The sequence below is a fragment of the Macaca mulatta genome, chromosome X (assembly GCF_049350105.2).
Source record: "Macaca mulatta isolate MMU2019108-1 chromosome X, T2T-MMU8v2.0, whole genome shotgun sequence".
NCBI lineage: Eukaryota > Metazoa > Chordata > Mammalia > Primates > Cercopithecidae > Macaca > Macaca mulatta.
In genome coordinates this window covers 148,699,679-148,713,054 of record NC_133426.1, presented here as the reverse complement: position 1 = coordinate 148,713,054, position 13,376 = coordinate 148,699,679, and positions in this window count along the sequence as shown.

The window sequence follows — 13,376 nt, the reverse complement described above, 5'->3', positions numbered from 1 at the left end:
AAGTAATACAGAAATGGAAAGGAAAATAGGAGGTCCACAAAAAATCTTAGTTTCTATAATAAAGTTTATAACAAAAAGAAATTAAATATATACTAAAAGTGGTTTAAAATCACAAGAAGAAGATGGTGTATTTAACATGTTATGGAACCAATTAGTTAACTATTTTAAAATGCATTTTGTGTGTGTGTATAAAAATATACATATATGTATGTATGTTATTTATATGATACAAATTTGATAAATATACCACACACCCAAAGTCTAGATTCATTAAAAATATATGTAATAGGCAAGCCATGAAAGACCTAAATTTTTTAAAATAGGCTAATATGTATATATGTATATAATCTCAAGTTGATTACAAACAAAAACAGAAGCCCAAACAAAAAGATTGATGAGCTAAGCTACATACCAAAATATCAAAGTATATATTTTAGTTATTCTACTTACTCTAAGAAGTAATAACTGTTATTAATGCTATTGGTTCAAAACATTGTGTAAAATCAGTTAAAGGTAAATACTAAACTTGAAAAAAGCTTAAAACATATATGATAAAACCTTACTGATTATTATATAAAGAATAATTGTAACTCAATAAATACAGAGAAGCAACCCGATAGAGAAAAGGGGAAAAGGACACGAAAAGACAATTCAAAGGAGAAGAAAAACACAACTCTTGATCACCGCAGAGCATGAGGAGAAAAGGGCAGCATCCACAAGTAGCTAAGGTGTCTAAACACAGGTCATCTGCTAAATACCCAGATTATGGCTCAGGACATAAGATGGTGTCTCATATAGCCCTTGAATTTAAGCTGATACCTCTGAATCAGTGTCTTAGTCCATTTACATTATTATGAAGAAATCCTGGAGGCTGGGTAATCTATTTACAAAGAGTTTAAATCATTTTCTGGGCTGTACAAGAAGCATGCCACCAGTACCTACATCTGGTGAGAGCCTTAGGCTGCTTCCTCTCATGGTAGAAGGCAAAGGGGAGCAGGTGTGTATAGGGAGCATATGGCAGAGAGGAAGAGAGAGACAAAAAAGGGAAATGCCAGGCTCTTTTTAACAACCATTACTGTGAGGACAGCACCAAGAGATTCATGAAGCATCTGCCCCCCATGACCAAAACACCTCCCATTAGGCCCTTCCTCCAATACTGAGGATCAAATTTCAAAATGAGATTTGGATGGGACCAAACAAATTAAAATATAGCAATCAGCAAATATTTGGATAATAGTCCTTTACTGCAAATGTTTCCAGCTTAAATTTTCTCCAGAATTAGTTCTCTGTATGTTTAATTCTATTTGCCTTCTTTCTCTCTTTAGTTTTTTTAATTACTTCAAGTATTGGGTCTCTCCATGACACTCTTGCCTTCCAGCACGGTTGTATAAAGTTATTACTTGAATACTATCTTTTCTTATACTTTATTACATAAAATATAGTGTAAACATATTAGCTCAGTCTGTCAACTAGAAATCATTCATTATCCTTCAATATTTTATGACAGTTTCAATCATATGTACTAAAGCTTTCAAATTTACTGCTGGTCAGCCCACAACTTTTTTCCAAAATAAAGCATCCAGTACATAGGCCTTCAAGACAAGCCTTTGGTGAATGTGATTTTTACCTAGTCACCCCACCATCTTTTGACCACAACTGATTTTATTTGTATAGATAGGTAGATAGATAGATAGATAGATAGATAGATAGATAGATAGATAGATAGACAGACACATATACATATACACACACACACACACACACACACACACACACACACACCCTACAGAAGGATTCTTTATACACTGATTTCCTATTTTTAAAAGAAAAAAGAGAAGTGATAATTGAAGCAATTACTTATGAAAGCCATAGTTTAAAGCACAAGATGCTTTCAGCTATGACTGTGTAGGTCAGAATTGTGTTGCAAGCCAAAATTATTATTGAAGCTACTCAATACATAGTATAACAGAGGATAAGCCTGGAGAAAAGCAAGGAAACCATGAGTAAAAGTTATGAGTTCTAGAGAAACTTCAGTCCTTGCCAGCTTTGAATTCATGTTCTCATCCAGAATGCACTACCATACTATTACAGTAAATTAAATTAATACATTAGTTTTCTATTTCTGTACAACATATTACCACAAACTTAGCAGCTTAAAATTACACACATGTATTATTTTATAGTTTCTGTGTGTTAGAAGTTTGAGTAGAGCTTAGCTACATCTTTTTCTCAGGGTCTTAAACAACTGCAATCAACCTGTTGGCCAGGCTGCGTTCTATTCTGGGTCTTACAGTCCTATTCAAAGTTGAATCATGTTGTTGGAACAATTAAGTTCTTTGCAGTTGTAGAATTCACATCTCTGGTGTCTTTCTGGCTAAGGCAGGACCCATATTCAATTTCTAGAGACCCCACAATTCCTTGCCATGTGACCTTCTCCTTTGGCAACTTACAACAGTAATGCTGGATTTTTTAAGAACAAGAGGGATTTTTGAAGAACAAGAGGAGAATTTCTTCCTCCAGCCTGCCAAGATGGAGGCTTATAATAAGAGTGACATTTCCTACTCTTCACCCTATTATACTGGTTATGAGATGAAGCAGGGATCTTTATTATGGTCCTGCTTGCCTAGGCCCCATCTTAAATTCCTCCAAGGGAAATTCCAGGTACCTAGCTAGCCCTGAGAAGTCAATGAGCAACTTGATAAGAAAGAAGGAAATAATAGCTTAAAACAATAGCCAAAAAGTTAAAGTCACAAGATGTTTGATTTCCTATAGAAACTAAAGCATCTTAACATATGTCCCTGAGTTGTTTTTCAGAAATGCAGATCCCAACCAAATGGATTTGCTTGCATATAGACCTCAGATCAGAGGAAAACAAAGAGTATTGTTCTAAATTATTCCTGAAGGGCCTGAAGTAAATAATGCCCACAGGCCACACCTTAACATTCCTTTCTGCTGACCTCAAGTTTTTAGACAAAGTTTCCTTTACTAATTGCAAATCAGAGTCTTTGAATCTGCCTATATCCTGTAAGCCACTATTTCCCCTTCAAGACGCCCTGCCTTTTTAGGCCAAACCAATGTATAACACCATGTATTGATTTACAAAGCCTGTAACTTCTGCTTTCCTGAAACTTACCGCTGCCTTTAAAAATTCCTGCTTATAAGCCATCAAGGAGGTCACGTCTTAAGCATGAGCTGCCTGTTCGTCCTTGCTTGGCACCCTGCAAATTAAGGCCCTTCTTTCTCCCACTGCAAAACCTCAGCAGGGTTGTTTGGTTTTACTGAGCTGACTGAGCAGATGTGGATTTGGGTCAGTAACAGTTAGTAGCAAGTCACAGGTCCTGTTTAGACTTAAGTGGAGAGGACTGTACAAGAGTGTGGCTCATTTGGGGTCACCTTTGGGTGTATGTAGCACAGTGAGTTTTTTCTGCTTGTGATCAAAAGTGGCTAGTGAATATATTACCTCAAACTCTGTGAAGGAGGCAAAGCCTTAACAAATAGATATGAAGACACTCATACATTGGCTTTTAATTTTTTTTTTTTTTTTTTTTTTTTTTACTTTTTATCAACATCTACTCACTTTGAACAAGAAATAAGAAACCATTTTCTTCATTAACATAATATCTCTACAAACAGAATGCCAGTTGGCAAAAACTACCGGTCTGAACGTCAGGGGGTTTGGTTAAACTAATTGAAGAGGTATGCACTCTGTTTAATTAACCATTACTCATTGATTTCCTTCTTTTTAAAGTCTGGCCTTAGACACTGCATTGCTACTTAGTAAGTTGAATTTATGCTCCTAGAATTGCCAACATATCACCTTACTTTTAAATCTGCCTAACTTTATCAAACATATAAAAATAGAGGGGAAATACTTGACCAAATACAAAGCTACTTAGAGAGGTTAAATGATTCCAGAATCTAAAATATAAACAAGCAGCTGTTATGTAAAAACACATTTTATTGGTTTTCTGAATGAAGTATTTATTTTTACTAATTTAGACTAAGTAAAAAATGTGACAACTAATTGCAAGAGCCTTGGTTTTACTACCAGGAAAGAAAGAAAAAAAAAACATTCTATAGAGAATAAATATAAAGCCCAAATTATGTAAAATGGATATTTTAGCATGCTTTCCCAAAAGACAGTTGTTTCATTATTTTTGAAAGTGTGACTTTACTATGTTGGTGTCAAGCAGAACTTTGCCTTCACCCTCTGAAAGTTCACTGAAAATCACGGATGAAAGGCAGATTAATGGAAGAAAAGGCATACGAATTTATTTGGCCATATTTTTACACAACATACGAGCCTTCAGAATGAAGAAAGAAGATCCAAAGATATAGGAAAAACCTTCTATTTTTGCACTTACGGTCAACAAAGTATGGAAAGCCACGTAGAAATAGGACTGGACGAAAGGGGTATAATCTAATGTCAATAGACTGAGTAGGGAAACTCAGCAGTACTTGTCTGTCTAGATTCCCGTTGTCCTCTCTGAGCATGCACTCTGCCCTTCTGGGTGTGGGGCAGGACCCTCTATGGAATGGGAGTCTTACAACCTACAATCAAACAAGGTAGGTCAGAAAATTTCTGTATGGTCAGTTTTCACATGATAAGATACAGAAAGTTAGAGTAATATTTTTAGGTTTTGTGGCTAGCTTCGTGGGAAAGGAGTCCTGGTTTCTGTGACCTACCTTAGGGAAGAGGGATTCTGGTTTCTGTACGTAGCGTTAAGGGAAAATGAGAGGTCAGAAACAGGAAGGCAGAAGGTCAGAAAGAAACTTATTTCTGAGGTTGCTTCTGAGGCCTTTATTTGGGATATTGTTTTCTGGGTCCTAACAACTGTGTAGGAAGAAACAAAGTTTGCTTCTATACTCTTTTAAGTTTTTACTTGGAACAGACACTCTAACAATATACAGATTATCCAGAGAAAAATAACCAGAAGTTTATTAACATGTATACATCACGTATGCATGGAAGATACCCAGGGAATGAGTGACACTTCAAGATATGGCATAAAGTTCAGGCTTAACTCCCATTGTCTACTGCAACAAACAAAGAAGGACATGGGAGGCCAATTATGGGGAGATACCCAGAAAAAGCATGGCGAATAAGGATAGATTTGTCTTGCAAATTTATGTCAGTGCCTCCTCTATTGACAAAGGTCTCTACTGATTTAGAGTGATCATCCTCTTTCTGGTACATGGGGACAATACCCTTACAAATGGAGATTTTCTTTATAGATATAAATTTCCCTTATAATGGGATAACTTCTACTCTGTGTAAAGAGTTTCTTTTGTTCTGCAGTTTCTCAAAGTAATCAGCTCTAAATAATACTTACACCATAAAGGTTTATTTTGAAGTGGCATATTCTGGTATCCTAAACTTATAATTTGAATTGCCATAATTTGGTCCATAAATGCAACCTCTAAGTCTAAAGAAGATAATACACTATATATCTTTTTTTTTTTTAAATGTGCAATCCTATTAGGAAAGGAGAAAGATGACTTGTTAAATATTAAATTAATATAGCCTACTTCATTGTATATTTATAAATGCAAATAAAACTCATAAAGTCAAAGGAGTGTATATTTATTTATTTTAAAAGATAAATTTTCTTCATCTAAACAAGCTGTGATAACATTAATTTTAAGTATTTATCTTTCTGTAAGAAAATCTTTTGTGCAACCTTAATTCAAGGCAATTCACGTATTAACATCCTAAAAAAGTTAATGGCTACTATAAATCATTCTACTATAAAGACACATGCACACGTATGTTTATTGCGGCACTATTCACAATAGCAAAGACTTGGAACTAACCCAAATGTCCATCAATAATAGACTAGATAAAGAAAATGTGGCACATATACACTGTGGAATACTATGCAGCCATAAAAAAGGATGAATTCATGTCCTTTACAGGGGCATGGATGAAGCTGGATACCATCATTCTCAGCAAACTAACACAAGAACAGAAAACCAAACACCGCATGTTCTCTCATAAGTGGGAGTTGAACAATGAGAACACATAGACACAGCAAGGGGAACATCACACACTGGGGCCTATCAAGGGTGGGGGGCAAGGGGAGGGATAGCATTTGGAGAAATACCTAATGTAGGTGACAGGTTGATGGGTGCAGCAAACCACCATGGCACATGTAATGTAACAAAACTGCACATTCTGCACATGTACCCCACAACTTAAAGTATAATAATTTTTTAAAAAGTTAATGGCTACCTTTCTGAAATGATTAAATCAAATTTAGTTGACATGTGTTTTCTATTTAATACACATCCTTCTTATTGATACATTATGAAGGACAGCATAAATAAGGAAGCATACAATCCTCGCTTATGAGTAGATTACCATCAAGTTAAAAATTCCAGTTGTCAACATAGAAAATGGAACAAATGTGGTAAAGATGAAACAACGATAAAAAATAGAAATATGAGAAAGGGGACAGGGTAGTCATGACTGATGTTTAAATGAGTCACAGAAAATGGCTGCAGGATCTTAGATGAGGGATAATTCGCTAATAAGAATGGTATTTCATTGAATAAAGCACCATCACTTAGATGGTTAGAAAGAGTGTTCCATTTCTACTTCTGTTAGTTTCAGTAGTCTAGTTGTATGATCTACAGAAATCTATTTTCCTTCCCTTGGTTTTGTAAGGATAACAGGAGGGCTTTACCCTCTGTCCTTGGATGATTTGCTGGAAATAAACAGACAATAGGCAGATTAATAGGAGAAAAAGTCATACAAAATTTATTTAATGTCCGTAAGACATTAAATGTCCATAAAACACAGAAAAGTGTTTCTACAATAAGTTAATAAGGTTCAGATGCTTATATACCCTTTGTCACAGTGGAAGAGAGATGGAGGAAATGTGGCAATTTTGAGTGATAGTAAATTATTTTTAGGAGGTATGAATGGGCCCAATATTCAGGCAATTGATAGTAAATGATTCTCTTTGGGAATTTAATGAGGACTAGAGAACAAACAATGGTTTGGGACAAAGTTTGAAGTTCCTCTTGTCTCTGGGTGTGGTGTTTAATTTTCAGTCTCTTCCTTTGTAATATGAATTTCAATATTTTCTAATTAATGACATTTCAGGGAGGGGATCAAAAGCAATTGTGTTACTCTTGGACAGGTCAGGCTTCTAGGTAGATAAAGGGACTTCAGAGAACGACCTGATTGTGTGAGAGACATTGAGGCTGATTCTTTAGTTTAGCATGTCAAAGCATCATATATTTTGGTATTGTTTTCTAAGCCCTGACATTTTCAATTCCTACATTTATAAAATGAAAACTGGCTATCATGGATGGTATACAAAGTTCTTTCACCGTATCAAAATATATGCTCTAATTGTGGCATCAACCAAAATAGTCAAATTCTGTAAAACATTTGAAGAGATTTATTCTAAGCCAAATATGAGTAATTAATAGCCCATGACACAGCCCTCAGGAGACCCTGAGAACATGTGTCCAAGGTAGTTGGGACACAGCCTCGTTTTACACATTTTAGGGCAACATGATATATCAATCAAATACATGTAAAATGTACATTGGTTCAATCTCGAAGGGTGGGACTGCTAGAAGTGGGGACTTCCAAGTCATAGGTAGGTTTAATAATTTTCTGATTGGCAGTTGGTTGAGTTATTATCAATGAAAGGATTGTCAGGGTTATGAGAAGGGTTTGTGGAGACCAAGATTTTATCATGCAGATGAAGCCTCCAAGTAGCAGGCATCAGAGAGAATAGGTGGTAAATGTTTTTCATCACACTTAAGATCTGTATTGATGTTAATACTGGTGGGCTTTTCCTGAATTCCAAAAGGGATGGGGAGTATAATGATGTAAGTCCGACCCCGCTTCCATCACGGCCTGAATAAATTTTTCAGGTTAACTTTGGAATACCCTTGGCCAAAAGGAGTGATCCATTCAGATGGTTGTGGAGTCTTATAATTTAATTTTGGGGTATAAATTTTCCTCTTTCCAGCCAAGATTTGCCAGGGGCAACATCAGTGGCCACCTAATGTTTTTTTCCCACAGCACTGCCAGGGTGGCATGACTGCCTGCCCTGGGTCCATCTTGTCCCTTGGTGGGATTCCCCCCATGTCCAAGGGACTTACAGTCGAAAAACTTGTAGCCAATTTAAATATTCTAGGCCAGATGGGAATGGAAGTGAACAGACATTCACTAACCTTCAATTTTTTTTTTTTTTTAAAGTAAAAGACCAACAAAGAGCCAAGGATGAGGTCACAAAACTGAGCTACTGTAGTCCTGGTTTTAGTTACAGATATATAGTAATTAGCAGTACAAAAAATAAGCACTGTTAAAAATTTTTAAGCTAAATCATTTTAGAGACTTGTTTTGCTGCAGTGCTTTTTGCAGTCTTTTAGTAATTTGCCCTAAGGGGGTTGATAAAAATTTTTAATATATATCTGCATAAATTTCATAACTAGGAATATTATATCCAGGAGGCTTTCTCATGAGGTATCTTTATATTCTCCCAGCACTAATTTTAATTCTACAAGAAGCAGAAAGTTCTTTATGGTTGGGATGGATGAAAACGTACCACACAATAGCTCAGAAGGCAAGGTCCCTTGTTTTACCAGCTGGTTAGGCATCTGTGTACTCATTCCTGATTTAGAGGGTCTGAACTAATTTTATCTTTCAAACCAGCTATTACAACCTCATGTGTCTACCTCTTCCATGATAGTCCCTGGGTCTAGAATAAGGGTGTTTGTATAATCTTAGCAGCAGGGAATTTGTGGTGAAAAACAAATCCCACCCAGTGGTATGCCATATGAGGGAGAGTCACATCTCCAGTCTTCAGAATCCCATGATTCTGGTTTCCTCGGTAGTAAAACAAGGTGAGATAAATAACAATATTTTGACAATCAAAAGAGTACTTGTGTGACAGAACAGAAAAAGAAACCTATTCCATTAGAGCACCAAAATTAAGAAGAAAAATTATAATCTGGTACTCTTCAGAGAATTATTGTAGCCAAGAAATAATTCGTGACTCAATCTGCTGCAGTCAAAAACAAATGTCAGGGCTGAAATCTAGTAACAAGTGTTACACTCTTGCATTGAAATGATTTTTTCTCCCTTTCTGGCCCTCGTTTTCTGCTAAAGATAAATTATAGTAAGACCAATTTGTTTGCAAAATAAGTTTTAGGCTTACTATACGTGGCTTGATTATGTGCAAAAAGTGTGGTAGGAATTCATTGGCCACATAGGCTCTTTTAAGTTGGCTTTGCTGAAACTTTACTTAAAAATAGGTTACTCTAGTCAAAGTCTTGGTAAAATAACCAGTGTCTCCAATTGTCTTGTTTTAAAAGAAAACACTCTTACTACACTTATAAAATCCTGAACAGTTTTTCAATTTTGGGGAACTCAAAGAGAGAAAGGTAAATTTGCTTACAAAAACATAGTTCACCCAAATGCTCTCAACTATAACTCAAAAGAAAAAAAATTTTGACTCTTCTTTAACCAGAGCAGCAGGTTTCCAAACAAGATGTCGTTTATTCACCTTGAAACTGCCATTCACACTCTAAGCAGATCTTGTTAGATGAGAGCTGTTTATCAGGCATTGTAGAATCTAGCAGTTCCCCACATAGAGTCCGCCCTAGAGGGGAAGAAAAGGCTTCCTGCTCATGAGATCTCCTTGTATCCCCAGGTAACGAGATCCTATGTAAACCACTTTTATTTTAACATGGAACTCTTTGGGGCAGCATTATTTCCATTAGCATAGGGGTAGCTTCAGTTACCATTCTACAACATGCCAATAAATGTCCCGTAAGTAGAAATTCTCTAGTCCAGCAGTTGTCTTTTGGAAGTGCTCACAGTCTTTTGCCATAAGGCCCGATAAATGCTCCAGAAAGAACTACTAAGTGGAAGATTTGTCTTAACTAGCACTTCAGCTTTTATCCTATATTCTGCAGGCTCGGGCAATCTTATTAGTTCCCATTTAGCATGTCCAGCTAATATTTCTCAAAGGGCAGATTTATATGCCTTCAGTTTTATAGTACTAGACAGGGGAAGCATCCGCGAATTAGATACAATACTGATTTTCATAAGACATTTAGGTAAAAGAGTCACACCTACCTTACATAAAGCCTGTTTAAACATCTCACATTTCACAATCCTGTAATAACCTGTACTGTTTGATGGTCTGGTCCCAGGAGCTTTTCTTTTCTACGCTCATACCATTTTACCTTTCCTCGTGGAAAAATATTAGGGTTCCAAGCACAGAGTTGAGCCAAGAGACTCAGGCTCTTTTGTCAATTTTTATCTTGCCTCAGGAAATGTCAGATTTTTCATTATAACCTTTGGCTTTTGATGTCTTCAAAGTTTCCTCAATCTGAGGCAAATGCAGAAAACTGGTGCAGGGCCTTTTATGTTGGGGAACCAGTGAGGGTTCCCTTTGGTTCACTCTACCTTTGATAGCATTGCAAAAAACTTTCTTTTAAACTCATCACCTTTCTGGAGCGAGTCCATGGACTCCCTTTTGCCTTTCCTATTTTTCTTTCTTTTTTTTTTTTTTTGTTAATTACCCCAATATTTTATTAAGTATCTATTAAGTCCCATGAGAGATAGCAAATTTGATAAGGCTTCTCAAACAGTTGTATAATTCTGCAGGAATAATGTCACCTGTGGTGATCATGTAAAAGTGACCCCTTTAACCCCAACATTTACCATAACCTGGGTAATAGGCATATTCGGTGGGAAAATATCCCACTGAAAATATCATTATAAATCCAGTCCCATATTGCTTGAATATGAAACATATCAGCTGCTTCATCAGGTGCTCCACTTGACATTTTATAAGGAGAGGTGGGTAGCCCCCTTCTCAGGGTAAACAGATCTTATGGTGGTCATTTACGCAGTCCACTAGGCTGGTCATTCTCTTCGGAATAACTACCTGTGCATTTGGATCACATATATACATTAGTGATTGCTTAATAGTGATCTGTGGGCCTTGCGTCAACCCAAACATGGTCTTTCATTCTGTAGCATTTAAAATTAAGCACAATTCCCCTAAAATAATTATTTTTACATTCCATTATAGTAAAGGTTTTTTAGGATGCTTATGACACCAATCTACAAAATAGAACAATTCCTTTATATCATATCCTCTAGTTTTAATAGTTACTGGGGTTTGCCCTTTCCCCACATTGACTATCTTTTTGGTAACCACAGGTCTCAGAGGTAATTTTTCGTTGTCCTGGTTTAATTCCTTCTTTTGTGGATAGCATTGAGGCTAGTGGCCGGAGGTGAGACAAAACCACATCTGAGCATAGTCCAGGCTTAAGGCCCAACCCAGCACACTTTTGCTTTCTTTTTTTTTATTTTTAATTTTTGTGGGTACATAGTAGGTGTATATAATTACGGGGTACATGAGATGTTTTGAAACAGGCATGCAGTGTAAAATAAGCACATCATGGAAAATGCAGTATCCATCCCCTCAGTCATTTAACCACTGAGTTGCAAACAATCCAATCATACCCTACAAGTTATTTAAAAATGTACAGTTATGTTATTATTGACAATAGTTACCTGTTGTGCTATCAAACAGTATGTCTTATTCATTCTAGTTATTTTTTGTACCCATTAACCATTCCTGCCTTCCCTCCAGTACCCCACTACTTTTCTAAGCCTCTGGTAACCATCCTTCTACTCTCTATGTCCATAAGTTCAATTGTTTTGATTTTTAGATCCCATAAATAAATGAGAACATTCGATGTTTGTCTTTCTGTGCCTGGATTATTTCACTTAACATAATGATCTCCAGTTACATCCATGTTGTTGCAAAAGACTGGAGCTCATACCTTTTTTACGACTGAATAGTACTCCATTGTGTATATATACCACATTATCTCCATCCATTCATTTGTTGATAAACACCTAGGGTGCTTCTAAATCTTAGCTATTGTAAACAGTGCTGTCACAACCATAGGAGTACAGACATCTCTTCAATACACTGATTTCATTCCTTTTGAGTATATACCCAGCAGTGGGATTGCTGGATCACATGGGGGCTCTATTTTTTTAGTTTTTGAGGAACCTCCAAACTGTTCTCCATAATGGTTGTCCTAATTTACATTCCCACCAACAGTGTGCGAGGGCTCTTTTTTTGTCCACATCCTCGCCAGCATTTGTTATTGACTGTGTTTTGGATATTAGCCATTTTAACTGGAGTGAGATGATACATCTGTAGTTTTGATTTGCATTTTTCTGATGATCAGTGATGTTGAGCCCCTTTTCACATGCTTGTTTGCAATTTGTATTTCTTCTGTTGAGAAATGTCTATTCGAATCTTTTGGGCTGGGTGCATTGGCTCATGCCTGTAATCCCAGCACTTTGGGAAGCCAAGGTGGGTGGGTCACCTGAGGTCAGGAGTTTGAGACCAGCCTGGCCAACATGGTGCAACCTCGTCTCTACTAAAAATACAAAAAATTAGCTGGGCATTGTGGTGGGCGCCTGTAATCCCAGCTGCCCAGGAGGCTGAGGAAGGAGAATCGCTTGAACCCAGGTGGTGGAGGTTGTAGTGAGCCAAGACTGTGCCATTGCACTCCAGCCTGGGCGACAACATCAAAACTCTGTCTCAAAAAAATAAAAAAATAAACAAATAAGAAAATTTTTTGCCTATTTTTTGATCAGATTATTAGATTTTTTCCTAGAGTTGTTTGCTAAGCCCCTTATATATTCTGGTTTTTAATCCCTTGTCAGGTAAATAAATTGCAAATATTTTCTCCCATTCTGTGGGTTGTCTCTTCACTTTGTTGATTGTATTCTTTGCTGTGCAGAAGCCTTTTAACTTGATGTGATCCCATTTGTCCATTTTTGCTTTGGTTGCCTGTGCTTGTGGGGTACTACTCAAGAAAGTTTTGCACTAACCAATGTCTTAGAGATTTTCTCTGAAGTTTTCGTATAGTAGTTTCAAGATTTGAAGTTGTACATTTAAGTATTTAATCCTTTTTCATTTGATTTTTGTCTATGGCCAGAGATAGGGATCTAGTTTTAATCTTCTGCATATGGATATCCAGTTTTCACAACATTTATTGAAGAGACTGTCTTTTCACCAGTGTATGTTCTTGGAACCTGTGTTAAAAATGAGTTCACTGTAGGTGTGTGGATTTGTTTCTGGGTTCTCCATTGTGCTTCATTGGTGTGTGTGTCTGTTTTTATGCCAGTACTATGCTGTTTTAATTACTCTAGCTCTGTAGTACTATTTGAAGTCAAGTAATGTGACTACTCTAGCTTTGTTCTTTTTGCTTAGGATGGGTTTGGCTATTCTGGATCTTTTGTAGTTCCATATAAATGTTGGGATTTTTTTTTCTATTTCTGTGAAGAATGTCATTGGCATGTTGATATG